This window comes from Microtus oregoni, unplaced genomic scaffold (genome assembly GCF_018167655.1).
Source record: "Microtus oregoni isolate MIOR12 unplaced genomic scaffold, Mior012 000018F_ref0000195, whole genome shotgun sequence".
NCBI classification, from domain to species: domain Eukaryota; kingdom Metazoa; phylum Chordata; class Mammalia; order Rodentia; family Cricetidae; genus Microtus; species Microtus oregoni.
The window spans coordinates 19,034,522-19,041,690 of record NW_024543077.1 but is presented as its reverse complement, the minus strand read 5'-3'; positions in this window follow the sequence as shown (position 1 = coordinate 19,041,690).

Sequence of the window (7,169 nt, the reverse complement as noted above, 5' to 3'; positions counted from 1 at the left end):
AAATTTTGGTTTATCTGCTTGGATGTCCCCAAACTCATCAGACCATGGGAAGCCTTGTCTAAAGCACAGGTAAGGGTGTGAGATCTGAGAAGCACAGGAGAAACCACAGACTGCAGAAAAGACATGAAGATGGACCTAGGAACTCACATGTGGCAATACCAGGAAAGAAAATTGGATCAGATGCAGGGGTGATCTAAAAATCTAGTGACATGGAACTCATGAGGTACTTTGAATTTCTTAATGTGGAAAAGTATGGAGAAAGCAAGTATAACACCTCTGCTTCTGGTTGGACCTGCCATGGATGGTTCTACAACAGGAAGGAAAAGGATTGGCACAGAAATTAATGATATAATACATAAAATTAATGAGACATGCAATAAAGTTATAACATGATTCTTTAGAAAATGGTAATCAAATTCTAAACTTTTAGAAAATAAGACTCATGTTTTTAGAATCAGAAAAGGAATGGGAGAAAATGCTCCAAATTTGCAGAAAAACAATCATAAAGTAATACTGAAACATGTTGTAAAAGATGAAAATCTAAACATGTTAACAATGTTTTTAAGCCTGAAGGATACCATGAAGTGAAATATGACAGGCATGAAGAGTCAAATCTCTCACGAGTTCATTTTTATGTTTAAAATTTCTCTTAGAAGTTGGGGGTATAGTTATAGTTACCAGAAGATTGTGAGTGGTTATCAGGGAGGTAGATGGAAGGTGGTTACAAGGAATTTTTTTTTAAATAGAAAGATGGCTACAATTAATATATCATGACAACATCACCTTTAACAATAGCCACAAATAATATAAAATATTGTGGAATAACTCTAAAGGAGTGGAAGGCTGTATGACAAGAATTTTACACTTTAGAAGAAAGAAATTGAAGGAGAGACCAGAGAATGGGAAGATCTCCCATGCCCTTTGGTAGGTTGAAATTAATATAGTAAAAATGAAAATCTTTCCAAAGCAATCAACTGGTTCAATACCATTCCCATGTAAATTTCAGCAAAAAGTTTTACTGCCCTTAAAAACATACTCAACTTCATATAGAAAAGCAAAAAACCCACAGAATAAAACCAACCACAGTGAATCACAGAAAAGGAGAATGTGGGAAGTATATTTGAGCTTATTCGCACAGGAGACCATTTTCTAAATATAACCCCAGTAGCACAGACACGGAGAGCAATAATTAATAAATGGGACCTCCTGATACTGAGAAAATTCTGTGAACCAAAAAACATGATCAACAATACAAAAAAGGCAGCCTATAGTATGGGAAAAGATCTTCACCTACCCCCCACTGGACAGAGGAATGACCTCCAAAACATACAAAGAACTAAAAAAAAAAAAAAAAAAAAAAAAAAAAAAAAAAAAAGGTCATCAAAAGAACAAATAATCCAATTAAAAAATGGGGTACAGACATAAACAGAGAACTCTCAACACATGAATCTAAATTGCCTGAGAGACACTTAGGGAAATTTCCAACATCCTTAGCGATTAGAGAAATGAAAATCAAAACAACTCTGAGATTCTCTCTTACATCTGTAACAATAGCCAAGATCAAAAACACTGATGACAACTTAAGCTGGAGAGGATGTGGGATTAAGGGAATGCTCCTTCATTGCTGATTTGAGTACAAATTGGTACAGCCACTTTGGATATGAGTATGGTGATTTCTCATAAAATTAGGAAGCAAACCGCCTGGTGATGGTGCATGCATTTAATTCCTGCACTTGGGAGGCAGAGACGGGCAGATCTCCATGATTTCGAGGCCATCCTGGTTTACAAGATCTAATTCCAGGACAAGCTCCATAGCTACAGAGAAACTGTCTCTTAAAAAAACCAAAAATAAAAAAAGAAAGAAGGAAAATAAGGTAACAACCTATATCAAAACACAGCAATACAACTTTTGGATATGGACCCAATGGATTCTCAACCATACTACAAGGACAAGTGCTCAACTACGTTCACAGCATCATTATTTGTCACCCCCAAAACCTGAAAACAACCTCTCAACAGAAGAGTTGATAAAGAAATTATGGTACAATTACAAAATGGAGTACTACATAGTGGATAAGAATAATGAATCTTGAAATTTATGGGCAAATTTCTGGATCTAGAAATCATCATAAAAGAGTGAGTTAACCCAGACCCAGAAAGAGAAATAAAATATGTTCTCACTCCTAAGTGGCTTTTAGATATAAAACAAAGGACATCCATCTTTCAATTCACAATGCCAGAGAACACAGACAACAAAAAGGAACATAAGAGAGACATACATGGATCTACTCTACATAGGACATAGAGAAAAACAATATCTGAATAAATATGGAGCATGTGGATCAAGGGAGAAGGGAAGTGGAGAGGAAAGGAGAATAGTGGAAAAATATATAGTTGAATAAAAAAACAGTTAAAAAAATCCTTGCTACACAGAAGATCATGGGTGAATTATCCAAAGTGATAGTAATAAATGAATATCTGAAATACGGAACTTTGTTTAATTATGTAGCTGAATAAAATAACTCCTCATGCTAAGGCAAACTGATTTATGACATCTAATTAAAAATAATCCACACATATTTTGCAACAGAAAATTGAAGATTCTGCTGTTGTTGCCACAGACTTTCCAGGATAATATTAGTCCTTCTGGGTTCTTTGATTGAGTTCAAAACTATATAGTTATAGTTTTCCTTAGTTATGGCGTGTGTAAATTAGATATGAAAGTTGAGACTCACAAAGGTAGGATAGATGATATATGGTAAAAGGCCTCTTTTTGCTTCAGTGTGGGTGACTTTGCCAAACCCTGAGAAAGTCTGGAGACAGCAGGTCTTCTGTCTTCTTGAAGAAGCCATAGGGTGCTGCAAAATCTGGCATGTCTGTGTGTGAGAAGCTCTTGTTCAAATGCCATGATCTCATATCTCTAAAGACACTTGAGAGCCAGGTACCATTACCTGGTATTTTAAACTGGGTATATAAGCTAAATTTATAGAGCTGTTATAATTTGGAAGCACACATGTACATAAAACATGTTTTGAGTCCTTGTTATTCATGCCACAGCCACGGCTGACAAGGCTGAGTGTCTGGCTATGCTGTGGCTTAGGGGACAGGGTGCATCAGAGCCATGCCAGAGCCCATCCGCTGGGCTTATGGGGTGGCATGAGAGTGCTGTCTGTGAACAAGCAGGAGGGGGGAAACGGAAGTTGGGGCAGGACAGAAAGGCACTGGAGAACCAGATCCCAAGTGCGAGGAGGCAGCCAAGTGGGAGGGGGCTAAATGGAAGTTAGGACAGAACTAGAGATCTGTCCTTGACTAAGCAACAGAGAGAGATGGAAGTGGAGGCAGGATGAGAGAACTGTTTACAGACAAGGCCAAACACAGAGCCTGAGCATCCGAATGTAGGACAAGAGGGCTGTCTACGAATGAGCAGACATAGAAAGGTGGAAATGGGGTGGGGCCAACCGCTTGGTTGCATGGATGCAAATAAACAGAGAAAGAAAAGCAGAAGGGGAGGGTAAGAATGAGGGTGCACTTTAGAAAAACTTGGATTTGGGGGCGTAATTGCTTTTAGTTGGATAGTCTCAATTAAAAAATTTGTAAATGCCTGCTTAAAGGCATTTTGAAATTGGCTAGGAATCACAAGAAACCCACTTTAAATGCAAGCTTGTGATTCGAGGCCATTACAGCGCATCCACTAGACTGGAGTTCAGTCAGGAAACCGGGATACGTGAGAAATTGGCCAGGGACATCTTTCCAAATCACATCTCAGCAAGAGGCCTGGCCTCTGCTGCCTGTGTGTGCCAGGATTTTGGCATGTCTGAATCTTCAGCAAAAGCCTGAAATCTCTCATCTCTACCTGCATTCAGTTTAAAAAGGGAAACTTACATGCACAGGAAGGGCATTTTCCAGCATTGTCCTGGAAAAACTGAACCTCCTTGGTGGTACCTCCATGTTAGGAAAAAATTCTAAGACAAGTCACTTTGCTGGCACACAAAAGTCCAATAAAACAGATTAAATCAAATTCAAATGTCCATGGTTTATTAAGTGCAATGCCCTCAGGTGGCTGAGGGCATGGCAGAGGAGACAGAAAATGGGGGAACACATGTAAAGCCAGGACCACTTGTTTTTCCCTGGAAACCCACTTAAATACCCTGTGGGAGGGGTCAGGACCTGGCATGCTGGGATTTGGAGTTCATACCAATGCAACTCCCAGGCCATGGGTCTGGGATAGATGTCAGGAGCTAGGATGACACTCCCAACTTAGCAATAATGTAGAACTGTAGGATTAGTGATATAAATGATTTACCAATGCGTAGAAAATAGTTAAATCTCATAAAGTATAGTGGAGCTCAGAAAAGACTGCATCTAAACACTCGAAAGATAAGAATATGTTAATCGGGTATGTTGGAGATAAGAATGCTTGGGTACACATTGTTTACCAGGATCGTCCAGTGGCTCCAAACCATTATAAAGAAGCCATCGCTGATTTAAAACCAGTCACCTTGTCCATCCCCATATCAAAGAATAGACCTCTAACAAGCTGCTCAATGAGGCATTACAGGGTCACAACCAATCTTAAGGCCGATTAGCCATAAAGTTCTAGTTTTCTTTTTGAGAAAAACATAGTTCTGCCAGATGGAAAATATGACAGGAGGTGACATGTGTTTGAAATGTAAAACACTGTTGTGTGAAGGACTGGCTTGATCAATCAAAAACTTTATTTTGGACCTCAGGCAGGGAAGAGGTATGATCTTGGGAGACCTAGTATAATTTGGGACCTAAGCCTTGTGAGTTTCACTAATTACCTGATGTACTGATAATAAAACAGAGCTCCTTGAGTAAAACTAGGAATATACTTTGGAGAGCTGGTAATGGCCTGGTGTTAAGGCCTTTGTGGTTGAGTTGCTTCAGATCTTGAGAAAACTGTTCTTCCCCCTATATGGAGCTATGGTTATCAGCTCAAGGCAACTATGCACTTAGTAAATATTTCAAAATATCCTGTGTACCTCTTGTATAGAGTTGTTGGACTAGCCTCCTCCTAAACTTGTCTCATTGTGTGATAGTTTCTACTGACTTCATATAATTCTTCCATTTCCTTCCTGGAAGTAGTATGCAAAATGGTAATCTTTTCTTCCTTTCTTCCTTCCTTCCTTCCTTCCTTCCCTCCTCCTCCTCCTCCTTCTTCTCCTTCTCCCTCTCCCTCTCCCTCTCTCTCTCCCTCTCCCTCTCCTTCTCTTTCTCCTTCTCCTTCTCCATCTTCTTTTTTGTTTTTTCAAGATAAGGTTTCTCTGGGACAGTCCTGACTATCCTGGAACTCACACCATATACCAGGCTGGCCTTGAACTCACTGACAACCACATGGTTCTTCACCCTAAGTCTTGAGATTAAATGTGTGAGCCACCATCACCAAACAAGATGCTATTTTTCTTTAGAAGCTTACTAGGGGTGGGATGTATCTTCTGCAATACCTCCCCACCCTATCCTTTTAACTTTTACCTGTCCTGTCTTTCTCATCCATTGTGATCTTTACATTAAAACACTGTCAGTGAAGAATGACATGCTGTTTTCAGCTCACTGGTATACTTAAGAAAATATTCTGAGAATATCTTTGCTGTGTAACTCTGCCATCTGCCTAAATGTCCAGACTGGCAATTTGCCTGTTTCTATTTCAATTGTTTAAAATATAATCTGGATTATGAGCCTAAAGGACACTTAAGGATAATAGCATATATGGAATGCAAAATCTGTCTATGATGTCTCCTCTTTGAGCATTAGCCAGATATTAATGCATACAATCATTAAGGAGATTTTTCTGTATTAATCTCCTAAATTTGTGAAGTGATTTCTCAATGGAAAGGCATACTAATTCTAGAACAGTTGTATTTCACTCCTGTTAGAAAAGTTGTTTCTGAGACAATTTTTCCTAGGTAGACTCAAGTGGCCTTCATCCCTGACTGTTGATTTTCAGTGCAATTATCTTGAGTGTCCTCTATATTTCACCTTCAAAATTCTTAAATGATTATACCACTTTGCAGTTTTCAAATTATGTATTTGAGTCATGTAGTTGACTATTCAATGCAGTTACAGGAAAAGGATTTGCATATGGAGCATTCCTTCTGTCTTCAAACCAAAATATTAGGAATAGTTTATTGTGTACTGTGCAGGTGAAACAGCATTGGCAATCAGTTGTTGGAGCCACCATTAAGAAAAATTGCCTGATTCTGGTAGGGGGAGTGATTTTGTATTTTCCCTGCATGTTTTAATTAATGCCATGTGAATGAACACAGACCAGATTGTGTAGTTGTACAGATTGGAGAGGTTATCTTGAGCCAAAAAACACTGAATTTGCAATTATGCAATTATCCTATGCAGGTATGGTTGATCTTGCTTGACACATTTATTTCAGCTCAGAGATTTGAGAAACAGGCCATTGACTAACTCTCTGTGTCAGGTTCAGATCTCCCCAGCCAACATACGTATATGGGCACCATCAACCTATCTCTTATTAATGATATTCTCTCTTTCAGGGAAGGGTCTACTCTTCTTTCAAAGTCAATATAGAAAAGTTTTATTTAATTTTAGAAGTACATTATTCAGGCTGGAGAGATGGTTCAGTGGTTAAGAACACTGGCTGCTCTTCCAGAGATCCTGAGTTCATTTCACAGCAACCACATGGTAGCTTACAATCACGTAAAATGAGATCTGGTGCCCTCTTCTGGCCTGTAGGCATGCATGCAGGCAGAACACTATATGCATAATAAACAAATTAATCTTTTTAAAAAGTGCATTTTTATCATCACTTTAAAAAAATCACTTTTTGGTATCATTTTCAAACACTTAAAACACTTGTTTTGCTACTCTTATCTCTATTTGTTTCTGTTCTGTCATGTTTCTAAGTCATTAATATTCTCATTTAATTTCTCTAGACTTATCTTGGTTATTGATTTCTGTGTAGAGCAATGTCTCCTATAGTTAAAGCTTACCTCATTCTATGTAAACGAGAACAATTTTAAACACCCAATTTTACCTCTGCTGTTCAGAAATGAGACAACTGTCCTGTAACTCTTTCCAGGTTTGACTTTGAGTAATCAGTGAGAAAGGAAAGTAGAGCAGTTAATGAGTGTCTGCTAATCATTCTGGCTTGTATTGGGGACTTACAAGTTAAGAGGGAC